The sequence below is a fragment of the Lithobates pipiens genome, unplaced genomic scaffold (genome assembly GCF_037356315.1).
Source record: "Lithobates pipiens isolate NorthernLeopardFrog02 unplaced genomic scaffold, aLitPip1_a1.2 Scaffold_1, whole genome shotgun sequence".
Lineage (NCBI taxonomy): Eukaryota > Metazoa > Chordata > Amphibia > Anura > Ranidae > Lithobates > Lithobates pipiens.
In genome coordinates, this window is record NW_027507685.1 from 20,830,388 (window position 1) to 20,844,928 (window position 14,541).

At 48.1% G+C, this 14,541-nt stretch overlaps 1 protein-coding gene across 1 annotated transcript in view; it reads right to left on the reverse strand.

Moving 5' to 3' along the window:
* Positions 1 to 3,521, reverse strand: part of SLC25A43 (solute carrier family 25 member 43) — a 66,606-nt gene extending 63,085 nt beyond the window's left edge. The window contains exon 1 of the mRNA XM_077484119.1: positions 3,379 to 3,521. The gene's annotated coding sequence lies outside the window, so the exon portion shown is untranslated. The remainder of the gene's footprint in view (positions 1 to 3,378) is intronic.
* Between the last annotated feature and the right edge of the window lie 11,020 nt (positions 3,522 to 14,541).

A 14,541-nucleotide genomic window follows, 5' to 3' on the forward strand; every position in this document is an offset into this window, starting at 1 on the left:
AGCTGTCTTGGTTCATGTTGGAACCAATGACAGAATGCATGGAGGGTGGAGGCTCCTTATGAATCAATTTAATGAACTAGGCTGCAAGTTGAAGGGAAGGACTTCCGAGGTGATATTCTCTGAAATATTGCCTGTGCAACACAGGAAATGCAGGGGGAGAATAGAGAGCTGAATGCATGGCTAAAGAGCTGGTGTAGGGAGGAGGGATTTTGGTTTCTAGAGCACTGGGCTGACTTTTCATTGGGGGTGCAACCTATATGCTAAAGATGGTTTGCTGTGCTGGGGGAGAAGTTAATGGAAAGGCTAGAGGAGTATTTAAACTAGGATTAAGGGGGGAGGGTGAACTAGAATTCCATCGGGCAGACAGGTCAGTTAAGGGTCAGACATTAATGGAGGGTGGAATGGGGATAGATGGGGGGGAGGGTTATGGCAGGTGACAAGAAAGTTCCCATGTTGCAAACAACCATTTGAAATTATAATGCCATTTGTACTACTAAACAAGATATGAAAAACACCAGAGCAAAATATAATAATGCATTAAAGTGTTTGTTCACCAAGGCCAGAGGTCTGCTAAGCAAAATAGGCGAGTTGGAAGCTCTGGTGCACGAGGAGAGCTATGATGTAATCGGTTTTGCTGAAACTTGGCTTCATTCCTCACATGACTGGGCTATTAATATTCCTTGCTATGCACTCTTTTGGAGAGACAGGGTAAAAAGGAAAGTTGGCGGGGTCTCTATGTGAGACGTGATCTCAAAGCGAGTGTGAAAGAGGACCTGGTTGATGGAGAGAGTGATGAGTCTGAAGCATTATGGGTGGAAGTACATATAGATGTGCGTAGTTCAAAGTTAATCATTGGAGTTTGTTATAGACCACCCAATGTTAATGAGGAGGTGGAGACTCGGCTCTTTGCACAGATGGAAAGGGCTGGGACAGCGATTAATAATGTGGGATTTTAACTACCCAGAAATGAGTAATGGCACTGCTGGGAAAGTTAAAGGGCAAAAATGTATAAACCTAATACTGGTCCGTTTATTGAGGCCCCAACTAGGATTGATGCTCTGTTTAACTTCTATAGTCGGGATGATACTGGAGAGTTTAATAAAAAAAGCACATAGACGAGTTCTTGCTGGGGAAAAAAAAATAAATTAAGCAATAGCGAGCATGGATTCATGAAAGACAGAAGTTGTCAGACAAACCTGATTTCTTTTTATGAGGAGGTAAGTAAAACCTTGGACAGAGGGGTGGCGGTGGACGTGGTATACTTGGATTTTGCAAAAGCGTTTAACACAGTTCCCCCACACACGGCTCATGTGTAAGGTAAAGTCTACAGGCTTGGAAATATCAGTGTGTAAATGGATAGAAAACTGGCTAAAAGACTGAATTCAGAGAGTAGTGGTTCATGATTCTTACTCTGAATGGTCTAAGGTTATGAGTGGTGTACCCCAAGGTTCAGTGCTGGGACCCTTGCTTTTTAATATCTTTATAAATGATATTGGGCCTGGTATTAAAAGTAACATTTCTGTCTTTGCAGATGACCCCAAGCTATGCAGTGCAATAACGTCCTTACAGGATGTCTCCAACTTACAAACCGACCTCAATACACTGTCTAATTGGGTGACTATGTGGCAGATGAGGTTTAATGTTTATAAATGTAATGTGGGGCTAAGAATATGCATGCATCATACATACTAGGGGGAGAGTATAACTGGTGAATCAATGGTGGAGAAGGATCTGGGGGTTTTGGTAGATCATAAGCTCAATAATAACATGCAATGCCAAGCTGCGGTTTCCAAAGTGAGTAAAGTCCTTTCCTGTATTAAGAGAGGTATGTACTCCAGAGAGAGATCATTATCCTCCTGTACAAATCATTAGTAAGACCTCATCTGGAATATGCCGTTCAGTTTTGGGCACCAGTTCTCAAAAAGGATACCGGGGAACTGGAGAAAGTGCAGCGAAGTGCAACCAAACTGATAAGAGGCATGGAGGAACTCAGCTATGAGGAAAGATTAGAGGAAGTGAATATATTCACTCTTGAGAAGAGGAGATTAAGGATGGATATGATCAACATGTATAAATACATACGTGGTCCATATAGAGAACTTTGTGTTGAGTTATTAACGTTAAGGTCAACACAGAGGACAAGGGGGCACTCTTTATGTCTAGAGAAAAAGATTTAATCTTCAAATACAGAAAGGTTTCTTCACAGTAAGAGCTGTAAAAATGTGGAATAGACTCCCTCCAGAGGTGGTTCTGGCCAGCTCAGTAGATTGCTTTAAGAAAGGCCTGGATTATTTCCTAAATGTACGTAATATAACTGGGTAATGACATTTTATAGGTAAAGTTGAGCCAGGAAAATCAGATTGCCTCTCTGGGATCGGAAAGGATTTTTTTGCAGTGCTGTAGCAAATTGGATCATGCTCTGCTGGGTTTTTTTTTTTTGCCTTCCTCTGGATCAACTGTGGGTATAGAATTGGGTATATGGGATTGTATGATATTTTTTATTTTATTATGGATGGACTTGTGTATTTTTTTCAACTTGACTGACTATGTAACACACAGCCACTCTCCTGTACACAGAACGGACACACGCCACTCTCCTGTACACAGAACGGACACACGCAACTCTCCTGTACACAGAACGGACACACGCCACTCTCCTGTACAGAGGACACACACACACACGCCACTCTCCTGTACACAGGACACACACACACACGCCACTCTCCTGTACACAGGACACACACACACACGCCACTCTCCTGTACACAGGACACACACACACACGCCACTCTCCTGTACACAGGACACACACACACACGCCACTCTCCTGTACACAGGACACACACACACACGCCACTCTCCTGTACACAGGACACACACACACACACACACACACACACACACGCCACTCTCCTGTACACAGGACGGACACACGCCACTCTCCTGTACACAGGACGGACACACGCCACTCTCCTGTACACAGGACGGACACACGCCACTCTCCTGTACACAGGACGGACACACGCCACTCTCCTGTACACAGGACGGACACACGCCACTCTCCTGTACACAGGACGGACACACGCCACTCTCCTGTACACAGGACGGACACACGCCACTCTCCTGTACACAGGACGGACACACGCCACTCTCCTGTACACAGGACGGACACACGCCACTCTCCTGTACACAGGACGGACACACACACACAACTCTCCTGTACACACACACACACACACACACACAACTCTCCTGTACACACACACACACACACACACAACTCTCCTGTACACAGGACACACACACACACACAACTCTCCTGTACACAGGACACACACACACAACTCTCCTGTACACAGGACACACACAGCCACTTACCGACACAAGAGGTCACCCCCGGATACACACTTCTATATTAAATCTCACTGAGACATCCTGATTGGTATTTGGCAGCTCAGTGTTTCCTTCCTCATCATTGGACAGTATGCTGGCAGGCCCCGCCCCCCCATGTTGTATAACAGCGGACACATGGCCGAATAGGAAGGATACATGATATGGGGGCGGCTACTACTCTTCTATTGGACATTGGATTTGCAGACATTGCCCGTTATTGGTTATTAACAGGTGTAATTGAAGTGGAGAGAGTGACGCGTGATCATATGACCGGGCTGTCCTATAATGGAGAAGCGATATTGCCGAGGGTGTGTGTTGGGTGTCGCGGGTCATGGAATGATAGAGAGCGGTGTGATTGTACAGACCGCCCCCCCCCCCCCCATCCTCTGTGTGTGAGGGGATTCATTGCCTGTTGGGAATACATCGCACGGGGTACTTATTAGGCGGGTCGGGGCGGTGTGCTGATGATTGGAAATAATGTTTCATGGAATGCTATTATGAGGAGTTGGGTTTCCACTTTATAGGGAGATTCTGAGAACGTCCATTTCATATCCGTGTCACATTCACATATTATCAGTACAAGTGTAGCTTATCTTTATTACTTGCTTAATTCCTACCTAGATTTCCCTGCTGTGTCATGTTAGGGAAAGTCCAGCTAAAGACACAACTTCTTCAAATGTATAGAGTGATGGAGGGCTAGAACCCCTCACCTTTTTATTTTTGCAATCTGTGCCCCATTGGGGAGATTTCCCTTCACTTCCTGTCCTGCAAATTAAAGAGGAAGTAAACCCTGATGAGTTTACTTCCTCTTTTTTTCCCTGCAAAGGTAAAGCATAATGGACTACTATGCATCGCATAGTAGCCCATTATGTGTCACTTACCTGACACAGGAGCCAGCGAAGTCACCGCTGTCCCCTGTAGTCCGCCGCATCCATCTTGCTTGTGGCGTCTCGCAGCTCCGCCGAATGACAGCGGCGAAGCCGCGATGACGTCACTCCCGCGCATGCGCACGGAGTCAACAAATGCGGCAGCTCCATTCTTGGAACTGCCGCGTTTAGTGCGCCTGCGCGCTGCTGTCTACGGCGCATGCGCCGTAGACAGCGGTGCCCGTTTTCGGGCAAATATCTCCTAAACCATATAGGTTTAGGAGATATTTCTTGGACCTACAAGTAAGCCTTAATCTAGGCTTACTTGTAGGTCAAAGTCATTTGTAAGGGTTTACTTCCTCTTTAACCACTTCACATCCAGGCCAATTCTGACATTTTCTCTCCTGCATGTAAAATTCATATTTTTTTTTGGTATAAAATTACATAGAACCCACAAACATTATGTTTTTTTTTTTTTTTTTTTTTAGCAAAGACTGTAGAGAATACAATGGCGGTCGTTTTTATCGCACGGTATTTGCGCAGCAATTTTTCGAACACGTTTTTTTCAGAAAAAAAGTTTCATGCTTTAAAAAAAAAACAGTAAAGTTAGCCCAATTTTTTTGCACAATGTGAAAGATGAAGATACGCCAAGTAAATAGATACCCAACATGTCACGCTTCAAAATTGCACGCGCTCGTGGAATGGCGCCAAACTTTGGTATTTAAAAATCCCCATAGGCGACGCTTTAATTTTTTTTTTTTTACTGGTTACATGTTTTGCGTTAGAGGATTCTAGGGCTAGAATTATTGCTCTCGCTCTAACGTTCGCTGAGATACCTCACATGTGTGGTTTGTACACCGTTTTCATAAGTGGGCGGGACTTACGTATGCATTCGCTTCTGCGTACGAGCTCATGGGGACAGGGGCACTTTAAAAAAAAATTTATTTTTTTATTGTTAATTTTACTTTAAATTTTTTAGTTGGACATTTAAAAAATAAAAATAAAATTTGATTACTTTTATTCCTATTACAAGGAATGTAAACATCCCTTGTAATAGGAATATGGCACGATCGGACCTATTTACAGTGAGATATGGGGTCAATAAGACCCCGTACCTCACCAAAAATAAATAAAAAATCACGGCTTCCCAGCCGAGGCGGCACTGTTATTTGAATGCAGAGGCCGGGCGTGATGTCATAACATTGCACCCAGCCTCCGAACGATCATAGAGACTCCGGCGACCATCTGATCCGCCGGAAATCTCTATGATCATTATCCGGGGGCCGGCGGATGCTGTGTGCGACTCACCGTTGGAAGCGGTGAGTCGGTAGAAGCACCAGAGGGTGGCGGCATGGGGGGGATGTCCCCTCCCACCGCCTGTAAGAACGATCAAGCGGCGGAACAGCCGCTATGATCATTCTTATGGTGCAGGGGATCGCCGGCTGAAAATGCTGATATTTAAATGATGTCTGTAGCCTCAGGCATCATTCAGATATACCCCCGGAAAGTTGAGGCCGTCCCAGGACGTCCACCCGGCGCAAAGTGGTTAAGGGAATCTTTTGGAACCCCCCAAGTCACCGGAACTTGTCCGCATTGGAAGATTTCCCCTCTATTACTTTTCTCCAAATTTCTGGATTTTTTTACCTTCAATGATCGCGGTGAACAGGATAGAGAGAGCTGGTGAATCTTCCTAATGGGAATGCGGACAGCAGTGCTGTAACTAGGGTTGGTGTCACCTGGTGCAGTAAAACATGGTGTCACCAACCCCCCCCCCATCCTGGGTCACTGAGCAGGGCCCCCAGCCCCCCACTGTGCTCTGTCCTGCCACTGCGGAGTGATAGGAGCGGGTCAGAGAGACCCCGGGCAGCCTAGTGCATCGGGTTTTCTCCTGTCTAGCCTGCCAGTGCTATATTGGGCAGACGAGCTTCTGGCCAGCAGTGAATGGTCAAAATGCACACCCCAGACCAGCTCCTGTAAACGTGGCAGTCGGTGTCGGCGTGCCAATCCCGTTCGCTTTCGCAGATGGGGATGACACCATCACGGTCGGATATCACTTCCTATTTAATGGTGTCACCCAGGCCTGGACTGGGACAAAAGATGGGGCTGAGCAGTTTAGACTGAGCAGCCCAGTGTAATCTCCCAAGTCTAAATCCCCTGCACTGTAATTCCCCCCCCCCCCGTGTAATCACCCCCCCCCCCCTCTCAGTTTAATCCCCTGTAGTGTAAATCCCCCTCAGTGTAATCCCCCCCCCCCTCAGTGTACTCTCAGGTGAATCTCCTGTAGTGTAACCCCAACACTGTACATCCTCCCAGTTTAATTCCCCCCCCCCCCCCGGTGTAAATCCTTCCATTTTAACAGTTAAATCCCACGTAGTGTAACCCCACCACTGCAGTCCCCCGCAGTGTATTCCTCCCAGTTTGACAGTGTAATCCCCCCGCCCAGTGTACATCCTTCCAGTTTAAAGCAGAGTTCTACCTAAAAGTGGAACTTCCGCTCATTTGTCTCCTCTCCCCCTCCAGTGCCACAATTGGCAGCTTTTGGGAGGGGGAGACAGAATACCTGTCTTTGACAGGTATCCTGTTCCCACGTCCGGGCCGCGGCCTGTGACATCATTGCAGGGCTCCCTCCTCCTCTCCCTGTTGCCAGGCCAGTAGGAGAGAGTAGGGTTCCCGGTGTGAAGCCATAAGTCTGCACTACCGGGTACCCTCACCCGCAATGGCAGCAGCAGCACCCGACAGCTGATGGAAACATCAGCTGCAGTGCCGACATCGCTGGAACACCACTTTAACAGTTAAATCCGCCCCCCCCCTTTAATGTACGCTCCCAGCTTAATCCCCCATAGTGTAACCCCACCATTGTATTCCCCCATGTAAAACTCCTGCAGTGTACTCCCCCCAGCATAATCCCCCCCCCCCCCCGTACTCACCCGTGTAAATCCCCCCCAGTTTAAATTCCTGCAGTGTCATTTCCAACTCCCCTCAATGTCATCCTTCTAGTGCAAACCTGCCCAGTGTGAGTGCTCAGTTTAAATCTCCCCTTCCTACATTTACAGACCTCAGATCAGCATGGCTCTGTGCACACAGATGTCCCCCCCTCCTCCTGTTGTGGATGTACTGTCATTGTGGAGGAGGAGCTTGGGTTCCATTGGCTCTGAGGTGTGTTATTTGTGATAGGCAGCTGGTTCATAGAACATGCAGGCACTGGGCTCCAGGACTCCAGAGCTGTCTGCCTCACCATTCTATCTCCCCACACATCGCGGGCAGATAAGGAGATGCAGCAAAATTAAAAGAAAAAAAAGTTTTCGATTATACTTTAAAGCTGAATTTTAGCCATAAAAAAATCTATATTTGTAGTGATCTATCTGAGGGGTCTCTATACTTTCTAAACAAAGGGCCAGTATACCAGGGCCAATCGAAGTAGAATATGTCCCAGCATCAGTGGGATTAAACAAAGTCCCATCTTTGATATTAGGGGAACTATTGGTGCCCTATTGTTCCCTCTTCTCCCTTTCCTCTCTCCCAGTCCCTGTGCCCCCTTCCCGCGCGGGGGATGCTGCATGGCTGGGCTGGGCTGTGGTGTGGTGTATGTACCTGGGCCAAGGGTCCTCCCATGGGGCTCTGACCCTTAGCTGAGGGCTGCGCTGATTGTCCATGTGCTGTCAACTGTCTGTCTGCTGGGGTCTGTGGGCTCTGCATGTGCTACCGCCATTAGCGGTGGCTGCTGCCATTTTCTGTAGTCTTTGTGTACAGCATGGCTGTCAGCCATTTTCTGTTAGTCTCTGTCAGGCGCATGGCCGTTGGCTGTTTTCCTTGTGTTTTTTCCTATTCAAGAACGGTCGGTGGCCATTTTCCTGTAGCCCCAGCGCCTTTTTTCCACCCAGCGTAGGTTCCTGTGCCTCAGAACAGCACGGTTTTTACTCCTGGACACTTGTGATTGCGACAGCCCTCATTCAGGGTGGTGAGTCCTGCGGTAGGGACCCTCAGTCTGTTAGCAGCTAGGAGGGTGGGGTTGAGTACCTTGTCCTAAATCCCCAAGAGTGGCAGACAGGGTGGGTCAACGTGGCGTCGGAGGCTAGCGTTTCTTCTCCAGATCTCCCTGCAATTGCAACTGGCTCGCCTGCAAATAGTGCAGTGCCTTTGGACGCTTTGTCGGCGGTCCTGGAAACATTCTTTGCCAGGGTGGAGGCGGCCCGCCACACGGTCCTCCGGGGAGAGCTCTGATTCAGACTTGGGCCCCGCGGTGACTGGCGGCCCCTGTTCTGATGTGTCAGAGGATGCTGACCAGGACCGTTTGGACAGCGAAGGGTGATTCCGGGTCCACGCAGGAAAAAGCGCTAGTTGGAGCACTTGTCACCGCTGTGCGGGATACCCTGAAAATACAGTATGCAGCAGGATCCTCTGCTGAGGTGTAGGTCCCTTTTGGGTCCCGTAAACCGTCCCGTACACCTAAGGTGTTTCCATATCTGACTTATTTTGATAAGTTCATATATAAGGATGGTGGTGCGTTACCCCTTTGAAGAGAGTCTCCTTAAAAAATGGACTGCTCTCCCGGTCGTTGACCCCCCCCCCCCCACCAGTATCCAGGTTAAATAAAGTAACCACGATTACGGTAGAAGGGGCTCCCGCATTTAAGGACCCTACTGACAGGAGAGCCGAGGCAGTGGCCCGGTCCATGTTTACGGTAATGGGGTCAGCGCTACGACTGGTATTGGCCACGGAATTGGTGTCGCGAACCCATACTGGGTGGGCAAAACTATTGCACCATGAGCTGTAGAAGCAATAGTCTCCTTCAGTCTGCGTCGAACTAGCAGACCAGCTGGTGCAAGGCCTTAAGTATGTCTGGATACACTTCCCCTGCTCCCCAGAGCATCGGTATCAGCAGTGGTGCTACGGTGCCTGATCTGTCTGAAATGCTGGTCTGCAGATTGGGCATCTAAAAAAGCTCTAATGGATTTGCCCTTCCTTGGTGAGTGGCTATTTGGAGCTTTGCTGGATGACATTGTTAAGAATGTCACAGGTGGGAAGAGCACATTGCACCCACAGTCCAAGAAGGGTAAGGAGCCACGCTACAGGCAAGGGCCCTCCTTTTCAGCTCAAAAGAGGCTTCTTTTTTTTTTGTCCGCCCGGGGACATCGGGTAAGCGCTCCCCAGACCGGCAGGGCGACTGCTGAGGGACAAAAGCATCCTTGGTCTCGCAAGCCTGAGAGCAAAAGTACTACCGCATGAAGGTTTGCCCCTGCCCGACACTCGGGTGGAAAGTCGCCTTCGGGAGTTTGCAGCTCGGTGGGCCTTTCGGCTGTCCAACCAATGGGTCTGTGAACTGATTTCATCGGGTTACAAGATGGAGTTCCTCTCCTGGCCACCTAACAGATTTTTTTTCCCCCCAGCATACCTTTACTCCCGGCTCGTCGGGAGGCCCTGTTTGGGGCAATAAGGGACCTGCTCAGTCGCGAGGTAATAGTACCTGTTTCAAAGCTGGACATTTTTCAAGGATTCTACTCCAATCTGTTTGTAGTCCCCAAAAAGGAAGGGGTACGTCCAATTCTGGACCTAAACGCCCTCAACTGCTTTGTGAAAGTACAGAGGTTCAGAATGGAATTGGTTAGTTCCGTAGTTGTTGCACTCCATCAGGGGGTCTCTGGGTATCCAGGATGCATTCTTGCATATACCCATATGCCTCGGGCATTAGAGGTTTCTGCGGTTTGCAGTAGGGGAAGAGCACTACCAGTCTGTGGCTCTTCCCTTTGGTCTGGCATCAGCACCCCGAGTCTTTACCAAAGTATTGGTTCCAATTTTGTCGTTGCTGCGACAATGTGGGATCGTAATCGTGGATTACCTAACCGACCTCCTTCTGAGGGCAGCTTCCACCTCAGAATTAAGGGAGGATGTGGCGATCACCATGCAAACTCTACAGGAGTTTGGATGGGTGTTGAACCTCAAGAAGTCGGTACTAGTGCTGGAGTACCTAGGCTTACTGCTGGACTCCATGGAAGCGAGGGTGTTTCTCCCTTCAGACAAACTGCAGACTCTCTGAGATGTAACAAATCTCCGTTCTCCCTGGATCGGCAGATTCAGGTGATCTAATTAGTCAGGGATTCTCTTCTCTGGTGGCTGAGGTCTCCGGCCGTTCGGTCTGGAAAATTGTTCCTGCCTCTTCATTGGACGGTGATCACAACGGATGCCAGCCTGCTCGGCTGGGGTGGAGTGCTGGGGGTACAGTCGACCCAGGGCCTCTGGTCGTGGGAGGAATCCCAGTTGACGATCAATGAGCTTTGAGCGATCCGGCTATGTCTCTCCACATGATCAATGAGGCTACCAGGGCATCCGATCAGGATCCAGTCAGACAACGCCACGGCAGTGGCATATGTTGGCCATTAAGGAGGAACAAGGAGCTCGGCTGGAGCACAAGAAGTCGCTCACATCCTCCGGTGGGCAGAGCAACATGTACCGGCCCTGTCGGCCATTTACATCCCGGGAGTAGAAAACTTGCAGGTGGACTACTTAAGTCGCCAGATGCTGGACCCAGGAGAATGGTCATTGCATCTGCAGGTGTTCAGGCTTCTTTTGCCTGCAGTGGATCTCCTGGTTTCTCGACTCAATCGAAAGGTGCGGAGGCTCGTATCCAGGACAAGAGATCCTTGGGCGGACGCATCAGATGCATTGGTGGCTCCATGGGAGTTGTACCGGCTGATTTACGCCTTCCCTCCACTCAAACCGTTGCTACATCGGCTTCGCAGAGTGGAGGCCAAAGGGATTCCAGTGATACTGATCGCCCCAGATTGGCCCCGGCGTCCCTGGTGCGCCGACCTAGTACGCCTGGTGGCGGATGTTTCTTGACGGTTACCGATGCGAGAAGACCTTCTGTCACAAGGTCCGATACTCCATCCTGCTTTACCATCGCTAGTTTTAACAGCATGGCTGTTGAAAGCCAGGTGCTAAGGAACCAAGGTCTGTCGAACTCTGTAATTTCCACTATGCTGTGGGCACGAAAAATCTTCTTCTCGGAAGATATACCATCGTACGTGGGAGGCTTATTTCTCCGTGTGAGGAGATGGGGTGGCATCTGCACATTTATTCCATTTCCAGGATCCTGCTGTTCTTACAGCAAGGAGTGGACCAGAAACTGTCTTTAAGCACCATCAAGGGACAAATATCAGCCTTGACTGTTTTTTTTTTTTTTTTTTTTCCCAATGACCCCTGGCATCTCACTCATTGGTAAGCACCTTTTGTGCAAGGGGTTCAGCCTGTAGTCCCTCCAGTACGACCACCCCTACCTCCGTGGGATCTGAACCTGGTGCTATCGGAGCTTCAGAAACCGCAGTTTGAGAACATCAGGGAAATTCCCTTATTGACTCTTTATACCAAAGTAGTCTTTCTAGTGGCAATTACATCTGCCAGGAGGGTTTCTGAGTTGGCGGCCTTGTCTTACAAGTCGCCATATCTGGTTTTCCACAAGAATAAGATGGTGTTGCATCCACCGCCTTCTTTTCTTCCAAAGGTGGTTTTGGCTTTTCATGTCAATAAGGACATTGTGCTACCATCCCTGTGTCCTAAGCCGACGCATCCTAAGGGGGAGGCCCTCCATTCCCTGGATGTGGTTCGGGCCCTAAGGGTATATCTGTCTGCCACGACTCCCTTCCGGAAGTCAGACTCTGTTAGTTTTGGTGGCTGGTCCGAAAAAAGGGCTGGCGGTCTCGTTGACCACCATTTCACGGTGGATCAGACAGATCATGGTTCAGGCTTGCGCCTTGATGGGGCAGGTGCCCCCTTTCCACCAGGGCAATTGGGACCTCCCGGGCTTTCCAACATCAAGCGTCTGTCTCCCAGGTGTGTAAGGTGACAATTTGGTTATCTGTTCAAACTTTCACAAAGTTCTACAAAGTTTGTGTGCGCATCTTCAAATGCTTGTTTTGCAGGCGGCCGTGTAATCGTTGCAATTTACACTCTTTTTTTCGTGTTAGAGAAAGTGGCATTTTGGTTGTAAACACATTCTGATGCATACGTTGGCCGCAAGTTCTGATGAGACTGTTTCAGCTGGCAACTCCTCTGTTGAGGAGCGCCTCTGGCTGTGGGTGAAGTATTGTTTGCTGTTTCCACCCCTCGTTCTGACACTGCTTGGAGACGTCCCTATGGTCAAGATTTAATGGAGCTCTGTCCATCAATAAACAAAAGAGAAAAAAGGATTTTTGTACTGGCCATAAAATCCTTTTTTCTGGAGTTCATTGACGGACACAGCACCCACCCCTCCTAATATTTTAGGTTATACTGCTTGTTGACGTACTGAGCTGCAGGAAGCAGGCTGAGGGGTTATAGCCAGAGGGACAGCCCCCTGGATGGAACTGTACAGTTCTGTTTTCAGATGTATTTGCATGTTCTGCCTAGTCCTCTCCTGAAGGTAGCGTGATAACCCTACGATCAAGATTTAATGGAGCTGTGTCCGTCAATGAACTCCAGAGAAAAGGATTTTACGGTGAGCACAAAAATCCTATTTTTTTTCAACAGTCCTGTTCAAGAGAAGATCACTAGGTCAGCTCCTCTTAAATGGGAACAGCCATAGATGGACCAAAATTCAGCTGGCCCCTGCTGAACTGGCCAAATATCGATCCATTAATGGCCAGTTTTTTGTGCTTTTTTTTTTTTTTTTTTTTTTTTTTTTTTTTTTTTTTGTGCTGACTGCATTGTACTGAAATTAGTGCCAGTCAGGCCTCCTGCACACTGGGTGTTTTTGAAGGTACTTCTAGGGGCATTAGTGTTTTTATTTATTTTCCCTGCCTCTAAAATCCCCTGCATGTTATACTATGTGTCCATGCACACAGGGAGGTTGATTTACTAAAGGCAAATATATTGTGCACTGTAAGCGCACGTGCTCTAGATTTGAGGGGAAGCTCTGCTGATTTCTACCTTCCAATCATGTGCAAGCAAAAGTGCTGTTTTTCCTTCATTGTGACTGAGTAGTCTTCTGCAAAGTGAAGCTTTACTTCAATAACTAAGCTCTGGAGTAACTGCACTTGCAGTGCACAGTATATTTGCCTTTAGTAAATAAACCCTATAGGCTTCAGGCAGGAGAGTTTATTGGCAAGAAAAAAATCCAACTGCCAGTGAGTGTTGTAGCAACAGCATTTTGACAGAAAAAACGATTGAAGCTGCTGAACACTAGGCGCGTTTAGCGCTTGAGTGTTAATTTAATTCAATAATTTATTCTGGCCAATAAATTTAAGTAATGACAAAAGCTTGATGTGGGTAAATGTGGTACACCCTATCACAAGTTTCAGGCGACTTATTTATTTTTCTTTTTTTCACAAGCCTGTTATATTTTCCTGCTCTCCCGCTTCTTTTTGGGTCCCTTGCCGACACTCCTAGCTCCTCCCCCCTCAAGTAGTACCTGCAGAGAAAGCTGTTTGCCCTGGGAGCACCGCTGCATGATTGCTCTCAAGCTGCTGCTCTGTGTCCATAAGACCTGCCCACCTCCCCTCTCCGCACTCTCCTCATTGGCTCCTGCTGCTGTCTTGGCCAATGAGGGGGGAGAGTCCCAGGATAGCCATGACATTTGTGAACATCTCTGGATTGGAAGGAGCTTTTAAAAGAGAAAATGTCAGTGTGCACGAGGCCTCAGAGTTGTACGTAATGCTGCAACCTAGACACAAGGGACACCCTACTTTAGTCTAGGTCAGTGATGGCGAACCTTGGCACCCCAGATGTTTTGGAACTACATTTCCTATGATGCTCAACTTCACTGCAGAGTGCATGAGCATCATGGGAATTGTAGTTCCAAAACATCTGGGGTGCCAAGGTTCGCCATCACTGGTCTAGGTTCACACATATTTAGGTCCCGGGAAGCTTGTCAATCGCAAACATTCCGCAAACCACAGGCAAAATGTGCTGCTCTTGAGCAGATGCACAGGGGTGCCATTTTCAATCCTTTATTGCACCCCCACACATCTGAAAACACAACATGTTTTCAAGTGCATGGAACTGCATGTTGCCATAGCACCATGAGGTTCTGTGCGGTTGCCCTGCAGGTGTGTTTTAGAAAAAGGGTTGGGGACTTTTTTTTCCTGTGTTTTCTGCAGGGAAAATGATCGGCTTCACATATTTTGGGCAAAATATACGAACCTAGCCTTAAGCCTCATACACCTAAGAATATCAAAAGAATGGTCGACCTTCCTCCTTCCCTTTTTTTTGTTTTGCATGCTAGTCTTGTATCGAAAATAAATAGGTTACTAACGTTCTGAAAATTCTCATACGACAGAATACAACTTCAGAAGAGATGTAATGTATTGTA